The sequence below is a fragment of the Dasypus novemcinctus genome, chromosome 1 (assembly GCF_030445035.2).
Source record: "Dasypus novemcinctus isolate mDasNov1 chromosome 1, mDasNov1.1.hap2, whole genome shotgun sequence".
Lineage (NCBI taxonomy): Eukaryota > Metazoa > Chordata > Mammalia > Cingulata > Dasypodidae > Dasypus > Dasypus novemcinctus.
Genome location: NC_080673.1, coordinates 17816967 through 17835106, shown reverse-complemented (window position 1 = coordinate 17835106; position 18140 = coordinate 17816967). Strand labels below are relative to the sequence as shown.

At 40.9% G+C, this 18140-nt stretch overlaps 1 protein-coding gene across 2 annotated transcripts in view; it reads left to right on the top strand.

Moving 5' to 3' along the window:
* The window catches only part of GALNTL6 (polypeptide N-acetylgalactosaminyltransferase like 6), a 1335131-nt gene that overhangs the window by 106773 nt on the left and 1210218 nt on the right, over positions 1-18140 (top strand). The window lies entirely within an intron of this gene.

Genomic DNA, 18140 nt, shown 5'->3' with positions numbered 1-18140 from the left:
GTGACGGCTTTCAATTCGGCCACTTGGACAGAGCTGCTATGTCGGCGGGTGTGGCAGAGGGGTTGTGTGGAGTTGGGCTTGTAGAGGACTATAGCAAGGCAGTGCTTGGAGGCGTCAGTGAAGGCGATGGCGGCGATGGGGAGTGGCTTGGAGGACGGGAACGGGAAATGGTCAGGAGCTGCGACGGGGAGCGTGCTGAGGCCTTGTATGAGGCGGTGCTGGGGGAAGTGATTATCGAATGGGCCGGAGAATAGGAGGAACAGTGCCTGCATATCTATGGAGTCCTTTAGCAAGTGAGTGACCTGCTGAGTTGTAAGGGGCCAAATGATGACATCTGGATGACGCCCGTAATGGTGGGTGGAGCGCTCAACAAGGGCGATGGCGAGCTGCGCGAACAGGACGGATTGAGGGGTGATTTTGCGAAGCTTGCTTTTGGCTAAATGGACCCACAGGAGTGGACCGTCCTGCCAGATGAGGCCAGTGGGGGTCCCACGGGTGGGAAGGACAAGTCCTGCAAATGGCTTGTCTGGGTCTATTCGCTGGAGCAAGCAGTCCATTAGGGCAGAGTTGACACAGCTCAGGGCGCACTCTGCTTCATACGACAGGGTGACCCTCTTTGTGGGTGCCTGTGATGGTGGGCCAGTGGTCTGAAGGAGCTGGAACAGAGGCTGCAGCTGATGTGTGGTGACTGGCAGCGACGGGCGCAGCCAGTTGAGCTGGCCACAAAGCTGTTGGAGATCATGGAGCGTCATGGTTTTGGGGACGTTTATAAGCGGCGCCATGGGCGTGACCGTTTCCGAGATTTCAAAGCCCAAGAATTGAAACGGTGGGTGGAAAACGGCTTTCTCTATGTTGATCTGAAGACCGATATCTTTCAGATTGGAGAGAAGACTGGCAACTATAGCTTGCAGTTTTGGCTCGCTCGGATGGGCTACAAGGATGTCATCCATGTAATGCACGATAGTGGCCTCGGAGGTTAAGGGCTCAATAGCAGTAGCCACAAACAGCTGGCAGATGGCAGGGCTGTTCTTCATGCCCTGGGGGAGGACTTTCCACTGATACCGTTTGGCAGGCCGGTGGTGGTTGGGCTGGGGAACAGTAAAGGCGAACCGTGGGTGGTCATCCGGATGCAGGGGGATAGAGAAGAAGCAGTCCTTGATGTCGAGGACTGCCACATACCAATCTCGCGGAAAGGCTGACGGGTGAGGCATGCTGGGCTGAGGAGAGCCCATGGGTTTGATGTGCTTGTTAACCTCTCGCAGGTTGTGGAGGAGGCGTGGCTTGCCAGATTTTTTGATGATGAAAAAAATGGGAGTATTGTATGGACTGGTGGAGGGCTCAACATGGCCAGCACGGAGCTGCTCTTCCACGAGGTCCTGAAGAATAGCTAGTTTCGGGGCAGTCATAGCCATTGCTCCACCCAAATGGGTTCCTCTGTGTCCCATTGCAGAGGAACGGGTGCTGGAGGTCGAACACGAGCAACGGCCAAAACTATTGGGGGGGCAGCGATGGCTGCGAAGTAAAAAGAACGGCGCCTGACTGGTGAAGAATGTCGCGCCCCCAAAGGACTTGCTTGATATCCCTGAGAACCAGGGGACGGAAGAACCCTGACCGTCCATCGGTGTCATGCCAGGCAAGATCTTCAGCCGCCTGTTGCGAGGAGGACTAGCCTGTGGCGCCTACGATGACGGGTCCGGCTGTGAGTGGGAAGTCACGAGCTTGGGAGAGTGGGATGCAGGAGATTTCGGCGCCAGTGTCAAGAAGGCCGTCCATCCACTTTCCATTGACCTTGATGGTGAGGCGCGGCTGCGAAGCGGGTGACATGGGAACGGACCAGTGAATGCCTACGGGCGGGGCTGGCGCGGGGCGATTGGAGCCTCTTGGTGGCGGGGCTGAGGCTTGCCCCGCTGCCCGTTTAAAGGCTGTCTCGGAACACGGCAATCGCGAGCCCAATGATACCCTTTTCCACAGCGCGGGCAGGGGGTGGAGGGCGGCCGGGCGGCAGGAACAGGGCGCGGCGGTGGCACCATAGGCTGGACTAAGGGTTGCGGCGGAGCCGGAAGGTTGGGGCACTCCTGAGCGAAGTGGCCCAATTCGCCACAGCGGAAGCAGGTGTTGGTTGTTTGGACTGCCGCGACAATAGCCGCTGCAAGCGCAGATGCTTGCCCAGAAACTCCGGAGCATGCGAGGACCCAGTCTTGGAGCGGCTTGTCACGAAGGGGACGAATGATGGCTTTGCAAGCTGGGTTAGCCCCCTCCTGCAGGATGTCCTTAACGAAGGACTCGCGGGCTGCATTGCCGACGACTCGCCTCTCTGCAGCGGCCTGCACACGAGCTACGAACTCATTAAATGGCTCCTCGGGTTTTTGGAAAAGCTTCACGAGGGGCTCTGGGGCGGCCGCGGCGCACGAACGGAGGGCTCGATAAACACAGTCACGGAGCTGGATGAAAAACCCAGGCGGGGTGGCAGTGTAGGCGCTGGGATCGCCGTAAGGGCCGAACCCGAGAAATGCGTTTGCAGGGTAATGCACACCCTGACGAGCATTGTCGGCAATCTGATTGTCGATCAGGACACCGAGATGGGCTCGCCAGTCAATGAATTGCCCGGGGGAGAGAACCGCTCGGGCTAGAGAGATCCAATCGTAGGGGATGCAGCGAGGGATGGTCATACGCTCGAGAAGGTCTTGGGCATGAGGGCTGGCAAGGCCATCCTCTTTTATCGCGTTGCGGAGCATTTGGATGTCTTTGGGGGAAAAGGGGACCCACGCTTGTGGGCTCTGCGGAGTGCGAGCGGGATTGAGGGGGAACATCTGAGCCAGAGGCGGAGTGGGGGAGGTGAGAAAGGCGGTGTCGTACGCTGGTGGAGGAGGATTCACGATGCTCCCGCTATTGCTGGAGCAGGCGGGATGCGAAGCAGGCCATGGAGGTGAGGCATGGGCGGTGCCACCGGGCGCCGGCCAGGAGGGCGGGCGGCAACGGTGTTCCTGATTGGCCAAGATGGCGGCACGGTGACGTCACGCCTGACATCACTTCTGGCCTCGGGCCAAGATGGAGGAGTGGCCACGTCATTTCCAGGTACAGGCCAAGATGGCACCGGAGGCTCTGCCAGTTTAGCCGAAAATGGCGATCGGCAGGCATCCGGACGGGACCGGATGGCGACGAGACAGGAAGAGGTGGGTAAAGGCGGGAAGAGGGCGCCGAGGAAGAAGAAGGAGGAGGTGCGCCATGTTGGCATTGTTTGCAGGACGCGGTGGGGGGGGGAGAAGGCGGGGGGTCGCCATGTTGGTTGGGGTCCAGATCGGAGGCTGTGGGGGGATCCAGTTCGAGCGCGGCCTCTAGCTGGGCGGACAGAGAACGAGCATCGTCGTCTCCATCAGGATCGCAGGTGAGAGGGTGGCTAGGCTCACAGGCGAGAGCGGAGGCAGGGGAGGGCACACCTTGGAGACAGGCGCGGATAGCGACGAGGGTCGGGATAAGGCCGGGGGGAAACTGCTTGCGATCGTGCTCCATAGCGGACGTCACCCGCTGAATTAAACGTTCATAGGTCTCTGGGCTCCAGAGAGCACAGGTGACGAGCCAAGGGTTAAAGGGTAGGAGAAGGTCCCAATACCGCTGTAGCTGACGGAGAGAGACCTTCACGTGGTGAGTCTCTAAGAGGGCAGCGAGCAGGCGGACTTGAGGAACCTGACGGGATGAGAGGGAGGCCCCCATCGCGGCAGAGGGCTCAGGAGGGGGGTGAAGGGAGCAACGCCGGAGAGTCCCTACCTTGAGCGGCGGCACGGGAGGACGGCGATGGGTCCCGTGCGAGGGGTCAGCAGCGGGCTGGCCAGACAAGGGGCCGTAGCTGGGGTCCCTGTTCGGGCGCCACCTGTTGGCCTCCGCTGCGGCACTGCAGGCGGGTCACTGCAGGCGAGTCGCTGCCGGGGATCGGGCCTACGCCACGGCCTGACCGAGGTGGCAGCGGGCGGCTCAAGGCTTGGTGGGGACGCGCGGTTCGATGGAGGAAAAACCACGGAGACGAGGTCTATGCGCAGGTCTGATTTTATTCGGGAAGTACATGGGGTTTTATAGTGTCATGGAGGCGGGGAGGTTGTGGGAGGGGCATGTCCGCGGGGCAGCTGAGGATTGGCTGCAGAGGCAAGGGCGGACCTGCGGTTTATGACGTAAGCCATTGATGGCAGAGGGGGTTGTTTCCGAGGTTGTGCCGGGGCGGATACGGGATGAGGGCGGTTGAAATGAGGCGGGGAGAACAGCGATCGGCTGGGAGGGGGAAGATAACAGTGGCTGGGAGGAGGGGCAGAGGGAGGCAGCAGCACAAACTGCTGCTGAGAAGGGCCATAGGATATCACTATAAAGTAATCTGAGTATACTTAATACTGGAAGGAGTTTATAAAATTTTTTATTTAGGAATACAGCAAAAGTATTAGCTGAAAAGAATGCCTTCTTATTGAATATCTATGTGCCAAAAACAGTTGTAGGTGCTAGGGATGTAATAGTGAACAAAGCAGAATGAAGTGTTCTATCCTTGATTCTGGAGGGTACAGGGAAATAAACATATGCAGAAGAGGGGTCTCTATGACTCCTGGCAGAGGTCTTGGGATGCTTACGGTGCCCTTACCAGTGTTTTTATGGTACTCTTAGAGGAGTTTAGCTTGGAAAAGGAATATTTCTAAAACAGAATGTTCTTTGAAAAATACTGAAATTTTTTTGCCTCTATTATTGTTAGTGTAATCCAATTAAAGTGTTCCCCCTGGGAGGAAAAACAGCTTCCACTGAAGTTCTGATTTTGGTCTAGCTGGAGTTTTTTAATTGTTTTATTATTATTATTATTATAAAAGTTGTGGATTTTCAGAGCAATCATGCTTAAAATACAGGATTCCCATACACAACCCCAATTACTAACCTCTTTCATTGGGGTGGAGCATTTGTTACAATTGATGATAGTACTTTTTTTTTGTATTGTACTTTTTTCTTTTTTAAATAGTAGTCACCTTCTTTACAATTGATGAAAGATTATTAAAATAGTACTATTAACTAATAATAGTACTATTATCATACATAGTTTACATTAGGTGCATTGTTTTCTCATATATGACCCTATTTTTAACACTTTGGGTCATTGTCATACATTTGTTACAATTCATATAAGAACTTTCTTATACTCGTACTAATAAATGTAGTCCATCCTCTACAATATGGTTCAATTTTAATTCTAATAACATACAGCACCTAAAATTTCCCCTTTTAACCACATTCACCTATATAATTCAGTGCTGTTAATTCCAGTGACAATAATATGTTATCATCACAGTCATTCATTTCCAAGCCTTTCAAATCAATGGTAATAGAAATTCTGTACAAATTAAGCATCAACTCCTCATTCCCTAACCCAAGGCTATCCCATAGTAACCTATAAACTAAACTCCAACTCTATGAGTTTCCTTATTATAATTAGTTCATATCAGTGAAATCATAGACTATTGGTCTTTCTGTGTCTGGCTCATTTCACTCATCATAATGTCCTTAAGATCCATCCATGTTGTCTTATGCATCAGGACTTCATTCCTTTGTACAGCTGAATAATATTCCATTGTATGTATATTCTACATTTTATTTATCCATTCATCAGTTGATGGACATATGGGTTGCTTCCATCTTTTGGCAATTGTAGATAATGCCAATATGAACATTGCTGTGCAAATATCTCTTCTAGTTACAGCTTTCAATTCTTTGAGGTATATACATTGTAGCAGAATTACTGGTTCACTTATTAATTCTGTATTTAGTTTCCTGATGAACTGCCAAAATGTCTTCCACTGAAGCTGCGATATTTCACATTCCTACAAGCAACAAATGAGTTGTTCTTATTTCCCCACTTTGTCTCCAACACTTGAAGTTTTGTTTAATAGTAGTCGTTCTAGTAGGTATGAAATGACATCTCATTGTGGTTTTGATTTGCATTTCCATAAATAGTTAGTGATGTTAAGCATCTTTTCATGTGCATTTGTATATCCTCTTTGGAGAAATGTCTTCTGAATCTTTTTTCCATTTTTAAAAATTGAGTTGTTTGTATTGAGTGTAGTATTTTATTGCATATTCTAGATATTAAACCATTATCAGATATATGGATTTCAAATATGTTCTCCCATTGTGTAGATTGTCTTTTCACTTTCATGATAAAGACTTTTGAGGCAAAACAATAACAACAACAACAACAAAAAAAATTAATTGTGATGAGATTCCATTTATCTATTTTTTTCTTTCGCTATTGTGCTTTGCGTGTAAAGTCAAAGTAACCATTGCCTAGCACAATATTCTGAAGATGCTTCTCTTCATTGTCTTCTAGGAGTTTTATGGTCCTGGTTCTTATATGTCAGTCTTTTATCTATTTTGAGTAAATTTTTATATGTATTGTAGGATAGAGGTTCTCCTTAATTCTTTTTCATATGGATATCCAGTTGTTCTGGAACCATTTGTTCAAGAGACTATTTCCCAATTGAGAGGACTTGGCAGCCTTGTAAAAAAATCAGTTGTTCATAGATGTGAGGAACTCTGAAATTGGTTCCATTCATCAATATATATCTATACTTGTGCCAATACTATGCTATTTTTACCACTTTAGCTTTGTAATATACAAACTTCATTCTCTTCGAAGATGTTTTTGGATATTAGGGGCCACCTCCCCTTCCAAATAAATTTGATTATGGCTTTTCCATTTCTACAAAGTAGGCTGTTGGGATATTGATTGGGATTGTATTAAATCTGTAAATCGTTTTGGGTGGAAGTGACATCCTAATGGTGTTTAGTCTTTCAATATATGACTATGAAATGTCCTCTTATTTATTTAGGTCTTCTTTGATTTCTGTTAGCAATATTCTGTAGTTTTCTGCTTACAAGTCTTTACATCTTTTGTTAAATTTATTCCTAGATATTTAATTATTTTACTTGCTACTGTGAATCAAATAACTTTCTTGATCTCATCCTCAGGTTGCTCATTACTAAAGTATAGAAACACTACTGATTCTTTTCATGTGGATTGTGCACCCCCACCACTTTGCTGAATTCTAGGTCTAGTAGATTTGTTGTAGATTTTTCAAGACTTACTGTATATAAGATCATGTCATTTGCAAAGAAGAAAAATTTACTTATTCCTTTTCAGTTTGAATGCCTTTTATTTCTTTCCCATTTATGGTAAAACTGCCAGTAAAATGTTGAATAACAGCTGTGACAGTGCCTTGTCTTGTTCCAGATCTTAGAGGGAAAGCTTTCAGTCTTTTGCCATTGAGTATGATATTCACTATGCGTTTTTCATTATGCCCTTTATTATGTTAAGGAAGTTTCTTCTTTTCTTATTTTTCTAAATGTTTTTATCAAAAAAGAATGCTGGATTTTGTCAAATGCCTTTTTAGCATCAATTTAGATAATCACTTTTTTTATCCTTCATTTTCTTGATATAGTATATTACATTTATTAATTTTGGTATGTTGAAACACATGATGGTTTGAACTCTATGGAAAGTATGTTTTAAAGTTAATACACTTTTGTGGGTATAGACCTGTTATAAGTAAGACCCTTTAGCAAGTAAGATCTTGTTAATATGTGACCCACCTCTTTCAAGGTCCCTTTACCAGAGTCCTTTATAAGGGAAAGAAAATCAGACAAAGAAGGAAAATGCACAGAAGCAAGAAATGGAAAGCAATAAAATCTGTAAGAGAAGGAAGAGACCAGCAGCTGTAGCCATATGCCTTGCCATGTGACAGAGGAGTCCAGGATCATAGGCAGCCAGTCTCTGGGGAGAAAGCATCACCTGATGATAACAGGATTTGGACATTTTTCTCAGCCTCAAAATTGTAAGCTTGTAAATTAATAAATCCCCAGTATAAAAGCCAATCCATGACTGGTATATTGTTTTCAGCAGCCTAGCAGACTAGAACAGATTTTCATACCAGTAGAATGAGTTGCTGCTATTGCAGATACCAAAAATGTGGGAATGACTTAATAAATGGATAATGGGTAGATTCTGGAAGAATTGTAAGATTCTTGATAGAAGAATCCTGGATTTCTTTGAAGAGACTCTTGGTATAAATATGGACACAAAAGTTAATTCTGATGATACCTTCGAAGAAATGATGAATGTCATTGCAAACTAAAAGAAAAACAATCCTTCAATTAAAAAGGCAGAGAACTTGACAAAATTGTATTCTGAAGTTAGATGGAAGGCAGAATTTGAAAGTGATACACTTGGATATCTAGCTGAGGAGATTTCCAAACTAAATATGGAAAGTGAAGCCAGGTTTCCCCTTGCAGCTTTTAGTAAATTGTGAGAGGAAAGGGATAGCCAAGAATGCAATTCATGGGAACAAACAAACCAGAAATGTATGGCTTTGAAAATTCTGAGCTTCTGGAAAGTGAGTTCCCAGAGAATAGTTTTCCAAATGAGGGTTTAACTGAAGATGAAACTTGCCAGCAATTTCATTACAAGTCAGGATTGGAAATGCAGCTATCCAGAAAATCTGTCTATCATACTGTCTTATGGCTTGGAAACCTGTGTATTACACGTGAAACCACATTTTTTAAAGAGATCTGTATGAACAGAGGTATTGCCAGCCTGCACTAAAAACATCAGATAAAGGACATACTGAAGGAAAATTGACTTTAAAGGCAGAACCATGGAAGCGGAGATCTGGACTGAAGACATCTTCTTGGGCAAGAAAGTGGACCCATTCTTTTATATGAGAAGGGTGAGTATGCCATAGCACTTGGAAAGGTGAACCTTCTATTCCATTGTTCAAGAAAACTTTTGCTTTCTCAAGGTTCTCAGATGCCTAGGGGATTGCAGAGAGGCTGTCTGCCACCCCAGTGCTTGACAAGGGTGGAGCTGAGTGTCTGGCCATCATCCCAAAGCCTGAAGTTATTGGAACCCTCAGCACAGTGTTTGGGGAGAGCATGGCCACTGCACAAATCCTTGGAAAGGGTGGGACTGCCACTCCAGCAAGCCTGGAGCACAAAGCCTCATTCTACAGAAGCCTCTCAGATCTTGAAATCAAAGGGAGTATGCCATGAAGGATTTCTGAGTTTTTGGAATCTGTGACCTGTTCTCTTTACAATTTCTCCCCATGGAAATAGGAACATTTATCCTATATCTGTCTCTACTTTGTATGTTGGAAGCAGATAAATTTTTCTCTAAGGTTCATATGTCTACAGCTGGATGAGAATTGTTGTCCAGGACAGACCACATCTGTAGCTGCTTTTCTTGAGACTTTGTATTTAATATTGTTATTGAAATGGTAAGGTTTTGGAGATATGGTGATGGAATGAATGTATTTTGGGTATGGAAAGAACATGTCTTTTGGTGTCCAGAGGGCGAGTATGATTGTTTGAAGTTGTATGGACCCAAGATAAGTCAATACATTCTTGTATTAACTTTAATACATAGGTACAGGGTGTACCTATAGTAAGATCTTTTGATGAGTAGGATCTTAAATTAAGATGTAATCCCTCTTATTCAAGGTGAATCTTAATCTTCTTACTAGAGCACATTTACGAGAATGAAATTCAGACAAAAACAGAGAAATCCATGGAAGCAATAAATGGCAAGCAATCAAACCCAGAAGAGAAGAGAGGTACCAAAAGATGCTGCAGTGTGCCTTCCCATGTGACAGAGTACAGAATTAGTGACAGCCAGCTTCAGGGAGAAAGCATTGTCTGATGGTTCCTTTGACAGTTTTCTCAGCCTTAAAAGTATAAGCTTATAAGTTACTAAAACCTAAAAGCCAATTTTGTTTAGTATATTGTTTTTAGTATCCTTGCAGTCTAGATGAACACCCTTACATAACTGGGATAAAACTCACTTGATCATGGTGTAAAATTATTGTGTTGTACTGTTGGAGTCAACTTGCAAGTATTCATAAGAGAAATTGGTCTGTAAGTTTATCTTTTTGAGGTGTCATTGTCTGGCTTTGATGTATTGGTTATGTTCCTTGGAGTTAGGAAGTGTGCCCTCCTCTTCGATTTATTAGAAAAGTTTGAGCAGAATAAGTATTAATTCTTGGAATGATTGGTAGAATCCCCCTGTGGAACCATTTGGTTCTGGACTTTTTGTTGTTGGAAAGTTTTTGAGAACTGATTCAATCTCTTTACTCGTAATTGGTATGTTGTAGTCTTCTATTTCTTATAGAGTTAATGTAGCTTTTTCGTGTATTCCTAGGAATTTGTCTGTTTTTACCTAGGTTGTCTAATTTGCTGGCATACCATTGTTCACAGTATCCTCTTATGATGTTTTTTGTTTCTGTTAGGTCAGTAGGAATGTGCCCCCCTCTAATTTCTGATTTTCTTTATATGCGTCTTCTCTCCTTTTTTCTGATTGTTAATCTAGCTAAGGGTTTGTCAATTTTATTGATCTTTTCCAAGAATCAACTTTTGGTTTTGTTAATGCTATCTATTTTTTAAATTCTCAATTTCATTTATTTCTGATCTTTGTTGTTTCTTTCCTTCTGTTTGCTTTAGGAAAAGTTTGATGTTCTTTCTCTAGTTCCTAAAGGTGTGAAATTGGTTCTTTGATTTTAGCTCTTTCTCCTCTTTGAATGTAAGCATTTTAAACTATTAATTTCCCTCTTTAATTGCATCTCATAATTTTTTATGTCATGTTCGCATTTCATTCTTCTCAAGATTTCCATTGCAATTTCTTCTTTGATCCCCTGATTATTTTAGAGTCTTATTTAATTTCCAAATATTTGTGAATTTTCCAGTTCTTCACCTGTTATTGCCTTCTAGCTTTGAAAATGAATTCCTTTATGGTCAGAGGAGATGCTTTTCATTATTTCAATCTTTTAACATTCATTTATTATGACACATCATGTGTTCTATCCTAGAGAATGATCCGTGTGTGCTTGAGAAGAATCCATAATCAGCTGTTTTGTGGTGCGATGTTCTGTATGTCTGTTATTTCTAGTACATTTATCGTATTATTCAAGTTCTCTGTTAACCTCTTGATCTTCTGTGTATATGTTCTGTCTACCAGCGAGAGTGCTGTGTTGAAGCCTGCAATGATTATTGTACTTTTGTCTATTTTCCCCATCACTTCTGCCAGTGTTTGCCTCACATATTTTTGAGCACCGTGGTTAGGTGCATAAATATTTATATTATTATTTCTTCCTGGTAGATTGCCCCTTTAATTAATATATAGTGCTTTTATGATGGAGGTTTATGGACTTATAAACTTAGAGTTCCAAAGCCTTGAAAGTATCCAAATCAAGGCAACTTTAGGAGATGCATTCTCCCTGAGCTGAAGCCATGTGTGATCAGAGACATGACAGTGTCCACTGATCTCTCCCCTCTCCTATGGGCCTCATTGCTTTCAGCTTATGGCTTCAGTGTCTGCTGATTTCAGCTTCTGGCTCCTGGGGACTTCTTTCTTAGCTTCTAGGCATTTCACTCTCTTTTGGTGGCCCCGTCGATTCTTTTTTAAAGGACTCTAGTAAGAAGATTAAGATTCACCCTTAGTTTCACAATCTAATCAAAAGTCCTTAACTGAAGTATTTTAATCAAAGGGTCCACCCTACAATAAGTTTACATACACAGGAAAGGATTAGCTATAATGACTGCTCTTATGGGGAGGGGGGGTCCATCAGTTTCAAATTGTCACAGACAGAAAAATGAAAAATCATACATTCTTACTAAATGAGACTATGCAGGACTCAAAACTTTATGGTTACAGAATTTTTTGACCAGAAATTTTAGTTAATTTGTGGTGAATACCATTGGTGATTCTATTGGCGAGTCTGTGCTGACTGAGGATTCCAAAGTATTCCAATAATCCTGAAAAGAAGACTGAGAATTGTGATATTTTTGCATTCCTCTAATGCTGGAAACTAAGATAGGGTCCCAAGAAAGTTAGGACTCAACTAACAGTCTACAATGAAATATTTTTCTCCCAGCAACATTAATGTCAAAACTGTACTAACTACTAAATTAAGAAGTGGAGGGAAACGGACTTTGGCCCAGTGGTTAGGGCGTCTGTCTACCACATGGGAGGTCCACGGTTCAAACCCCGGGCCTCCTTGACCCGTGTGGAGCTGGCCCATGCGCAGTGCTGATGCGCGCAAGGAGTGCCCTGCCACACAGGGGTGTCCGCCGCGTAGGGGAGCCCCACGCGCAAGGAGTGCACCCATAAGGAGAGCCGCCCAGCGGGAAGGAGGGAGCAGCCTGCCGAGGAATGGCGCCGCCCACACTTCCTGTGCCACTGATGACAACAGAAGCGGACAAAGAAACAAGACGCAGCAAAACGACACAGAAAACAGACAATCGGGGGAGGGGAGGGGAATAAATAAAAATAAATCTTTAAAAAAAAAAAAAAGAAGTGGATTAGAAAAACTAAGCCTATAGTTGTAATCCTCAATGTTTATTGAAAGAGACAGAAGAAATAAAGATTTGTATAAACACACGAAAGGAATAGGAGTAGGACATTATGAAAGAATGAAGTAGAGGGTTTCTAGTGGAGATTCCACTTAAATTGAGCAAATCACACATTATAGATCTGGAAGATGTCAAAAAAAATCCTCCCCACCTCTTTAATCACCTTGAATAAAGCAAAGGACATTCAAAGACTGGTATTTTGTTATAATGATTGGGATTTCCACATTCACATGAAATCTACTTTTCAAATCAAAGTGCAGTCATGAAGGCTGTACTATGTGTCAGGAACTATGCTGGGAGTTCATCTGAAGCAATTTATCTGGTTAACCAAGGAGAGAGGTATTAGGTATCTATCACCATGTAAAAAATTTCTATACATTAAGCAGCTTACAGTGTGTAATGGAGACACAGCAAGATGGAATCATAACATCTTACCACCTTTGCTATATTCCATTAGTTAGAAGCAAGTACCCGTTTCTACCCACAATTGGGAGAGAGGATTACACAAAAACATGAACACCAGGTGTGAACACCAGAAGACAGGGATCACAGAGGCTGCCTATAATCTGTTCCCTACACATTGTAAGTACTATATCTCAGAATTTGTTGCTCACGCTAGGCATTTAGGGAAGGTTTCCTAGAGGAAACTGGCCGTCATTCTTCACATTGATTTCTTCAAGCTCAACACAATCTGCTCACCATTCTGGAAACTCATCTTTCGTATTTTAACTTATGTTCATTCAAGTATTTTATCTCGCTTAGCATGAATTTTTTCATTCTTACTCCCTTGCAGATATTCAAATCCTACCAATCTTTCAAAAAACAACTCACATTTCACCTCTTCCACGAAGATGTTTCTGTCTACCCTGTCTGAATAAGGTGAGGCTACCATTTATACGGTATAAATGAAAGGCCTCACATACAATTTAATACCAGCAATATTCCTAACAGCCTCCTTTAATTTGCCACTGATTACTTAGATTACCTAAGGGCTTTGTGCGCACAGGCCTCACTCTTTATTTTCTAATATCACTCATTGAATGAAATCATCAGCAATATCACAAGAGCCCATGTCTAGACTGAAAGTGCTTTACTATAATAGAAAGAGAAATCTTTGCTAAACACTCTTTTCCAATAAGTAGTCTGTGGTTGTTCACTGTCGTTTCAGAGTTTAGTCTTCAAATTTTATCTATTTTTTAATTTAAATTGAACCTTCCCTGGGCAGGGGAAATATATTGCTCTTTAAGCTACTTTTCTGACTTTCCTGCTTCCTCACTTTCTCCTACTCCTGCCTCCAACCCGCCCCCCCCAACACACACACACACACACACACACACACACACACACACACACACACGAGGGTTCTCTATCTAGACTAGTGACTGAGTTACCTCTTTCCCAAAAAATTTTTTCTCATTTTCTCATTGGATTGTCTCCCTTATTTCCCTTGTACGAAATTGCTAGAACATCTCTCTCCTCTTGCATTATTGTATTTCTGAGGCAATGTGATGTAGTGGAAAGAGAATAGAGTCATGTTAACTTGGCTTAATTTTCCTTATCTATAAATAATATAAACCACATACCTCTAATTGGGTTGATATATGCCTCCAATGAAGCAAATAAATATAAAAACTTTATAGAATAAGGAAAAAGAAGTTTGAAATGTTAAACAATTTAAAATATTAACCAGGTTGAAATGTTAATCAATCAGCCTTCTCTAGAAAAGTCTGTGGCACCGACTTCCCTGGTTTTATTTCTTGGCATTAATGAATAATATTACACATAATCTATTGCATGTATGAATAAAACCCTCTTCTCACTAAAAAGAGAGATATGCAACAAACATGCAATTGTAGACAAAGCTTTGCCTCATGCGAGCCTTGTGTGGGGCCAAGGGAAGCTTTCTCCAGTGCCTGTCAATACTGTCATGATACATTTGCTTGTGTCTTTAATGGTAGTCACTTGCAAAGTGCACATCAGATTGGTCTGCTAGCTTCTGTTTCTTCCTAGCATCCCTGTGCAATGCCATATTTTTTTTTTCAGAATTGCCAGTAGATTGTGTTCACAAAGAATTTCTTCATTCCTGCCTGCAGGTGGTTATTCAGCTGCACTTTGCCATTTAACAGTAGCAGCCACCCTGCCAGCTTTCATTCTTAATATAGGTCTAGTCCAGCAGACTTTTATTGAACATCTTTGATTGCAGTCATGTAGGAAGGTGTTCCAGGATGTTGCTGTTGACAGCCTTCTTCTCGATTTACTCATAATTTATGTTCTAGGTGAAGGGAGTAAAATGAAGATTCATATTATTTAACAAGTGGTAATTTCTTTCCTATTTACATATAATATCAAGCTGATTTTTTAGATTTTAAAATTTTCAACTGCTAATAACTGAAACTTCTGTTTTATAGATTAGAATTTTAAAGCAGAAGTATTATATCCATTACTACCTTATATGAAAAAAAATTGCTGAAGGTAATTATAATATTTTGTTTGAGGTTATTCAAATGTTGATCTCAATTTGATGCTATGAAGTGGTGAAAAGGGGAAGGATGATAAGGAGAACTGTGCCTTATCCATTTCTTGGTTACTCTTCCTACTGTATACAACATACTGTAGTTGCCATCTGCTAATGCGTCGTAAGAATAAGTAAGAATATGTGTGCCTTTACTGAATGAAGCTGGAAAAAAGTATGCAGTGAATAAAACTAAAGTATTCAATTCACATTTGTATGTTCTTAGTTAATGAAATTTGTTTCTAAAATGCTCCATTTTAGAAAAGTCTAATTACATTGTTAATCTAAAAATTAGCAGTTTTATTATTGCTAAATAGAAATGATAGTTGCTTTGAAAGCATAACTGCTTTTTAAAAATTGAATGCATTTGTTATAGGATACCTTGTTGCATCTATTGAAAATTATTTTTCTAAATGGTTTCCTCATAATCACATAGAAAATTGTTTTTCACTTAATTTGGTTCTAGAAGAACATAACATAGAAATAGTTCACGGTGAATAATTCGATAGAATTAAAGTTGTTTTTGGGTGGGTGACTTTAAGTAATATTTAGAATGAGTTTATCTGTATGTGTGAAAACTATACCTGGTTTCCTATAATATAGATAATTAAACATAAACGCTAATAGACTACATTTTATGTATTTTTTTAAGGTTCTACTCTTTGAAGTCATTACGTTTTTGTCAAGGTCACAACAATTTTGAAACTTTCCAAATAAAATTGTAAGATATTACATAACCCACACTTCTTTCTCAGAGTCAGTTGCCAGCCCAAAGGTGTATTGTGCTTGCTAGAAACTGGGTGTTGTAGAATAGAGAGAGAGAGAGATTATTGACTCTGTTCATTATTGTCTGTGAACAGCTGCACAGGGTAGCTGAAAGCTAGTGAGCCTGCTGATCACGTCTCTGAGACTAAAGCCATTTGAAGCCAGGTTGGAAAGCAGCTGGTGACTGAGTAGCTTGTCTAGACAGCAGGGGTCTCTACATAGCCCTTCGAGGAATGGGCAAAGTACTTTAGAGAGGGAAGGTCCTTCCAGAATTCTTGGCAAAATTCCATAAGCATATTTCCTTTGTGCCTGTTATCTCAAAAACGAGTAAAGGAGAATAAGGCAAAAGTAAGGAGTAGGATGTTAGAGAGTGGAAGAAATGTTACCCACATCATAGTTTAGAACCCCAAGAAATAGTGACATAGCCCAACTTCCATGTTTTGTAGCCAAGGACACAGATGTTTAGAGCAGGTGAGTACACTCTATCAGACCATCTAATTAGATCATCACAGATTTGTAATTTGTATCCAAATGTCCATTGCGTAAACCCAACACAATTTCCAAGTGAATTAATTCTTTGTTACATAAAATGTAGGCTGCAGCATCAGAATTACCTGTGAGTTTGATGCAAATGCAGAATCACATGCTTCTCCATATATATATATGAATTAAAATATACATTTTAAAAAAGATTCCCCATGTGATACATTTGCAGTATTAGTTAATAAGGAAAAAGCATTAAATAAATAAGTTTAGCAGTGATCAAGTCTGGAAAAGTCAACATATCTACAGTGGGGAAAACTCCTTAAACAATCCATCATTATAACCTTTGTCTATTGTATTGTTAAAGATAATTATTTGATTGATCTTAAAGAGATCCTCACTCTTAATATAGTAATTTATGCTTTTGGATAAATAAGACTATTTCTGTTTTTTGACAAGTATATTTTTAACTTTATAGAAAGCATTTAAATGCTGTCAAAACTTTTAGCTTCTGATCCTTTAACAGATTGGATATTTTAATGATCTATTTTAATTATTAAATTTCATAAGACAAATGTTAGCAAATCTTATTAATTTATTTTCTATTCTTGTTTGTACTGCTTAAAGAAGTAAAGATTGAAATGAGTGTATATAAATAGGAAATATTTATAACCAAACTTGGTCTTAATTTATTCAAAAGGTATTAATGGAGAATATAAAATGTACTTAGCACTATGCTAGGTATTCAGTTTATTAGTGTGTATTGAGACATTTTAGTTTTATGTACATAAAACTATACAAAATAATGCAATTTGCATTGTGCTTGAGCTTACACAGCTAGGATAGTTAACAAGTGATTACAGTTGGAGATACAATGCAGGCATTATCTTTATTATTTTACAAATAATTGTTCTCTATTCATAAATATTGCATAAGGATCCACCATTAGTTGGCACATGATTTATAAACATCCAATTTACTATCTCATCTCTCTACTATGTTTCTTAAAATAGAGAGTATGATCTTAGAGACAGTTTTCACTAATAGTTATCAGTTATATTTCGAAATATTAGATACTAGTACTTTGAAAGATTCAGTTAATATTCTTTTTAATTTTTTTAGGAAGTACTAGGGATTGAACCAGGATCTCTTACATGGGAAGCAGATGCTTAACCACTGAGCTACACCCACTCTCCTCATATTCTTTTAATCATACAATTTCAAAATACTTCAAAAATTATTTATAGGCTATACCTTAAAGTAAATTTTTTCAAGTTTTTCAGTTACCAGGAATCTTTTTAAAATGTACATCCCTGGGCTATAGCCAGATTAATACTTGCTAAGTTTTCTTTGAGTCACAAGAATCTGCACATGCAAAGCTCTTTGGTTTATTTCTAATCAGGAATTGTCATTTTAATGTAATTTGGATTTTTTTTTTTAAAGTCTGAAGACCTGATACCTTGTAAGATAATTTATTTTCACTTATTTCAATACGAAAGATCTAAAATTCTTTTGGTCCCTAACTATAATGAATGTTAGATACACTGAAGTTAGTGTATTTTGTAGCTTTAGACTTCCTGCATTATTAGTACCAAGAGTTGATATGACCCGTCTGTTCCTTGAAATGATATTGGTGAAGTAAGTTGAATGAATATGAGATTACAGAATTGCTCTAATCAGTTATTTATTTTTAAATTCTGAAAAGTTATGTAAATATTTAGAGGATATTAAGGAAACAATCATAAAATTATATAGAACAGTGAATAAAGTGACCACAGAAAAATTGGGACTAATTGTACGTTAACTCTTCAGTGAAACTAGAAAGGGCAAAAAGATCACCTTTTAGATTTTCATTACTAAAATTATTAATTTGGGAGAACTAGGGAGAGAAAAAGCTATGATACCACATGCAGTGGTAATATTTTCCTTTCTTTTGCAAATTCACGGTAAAAAATTACTTCTTCAA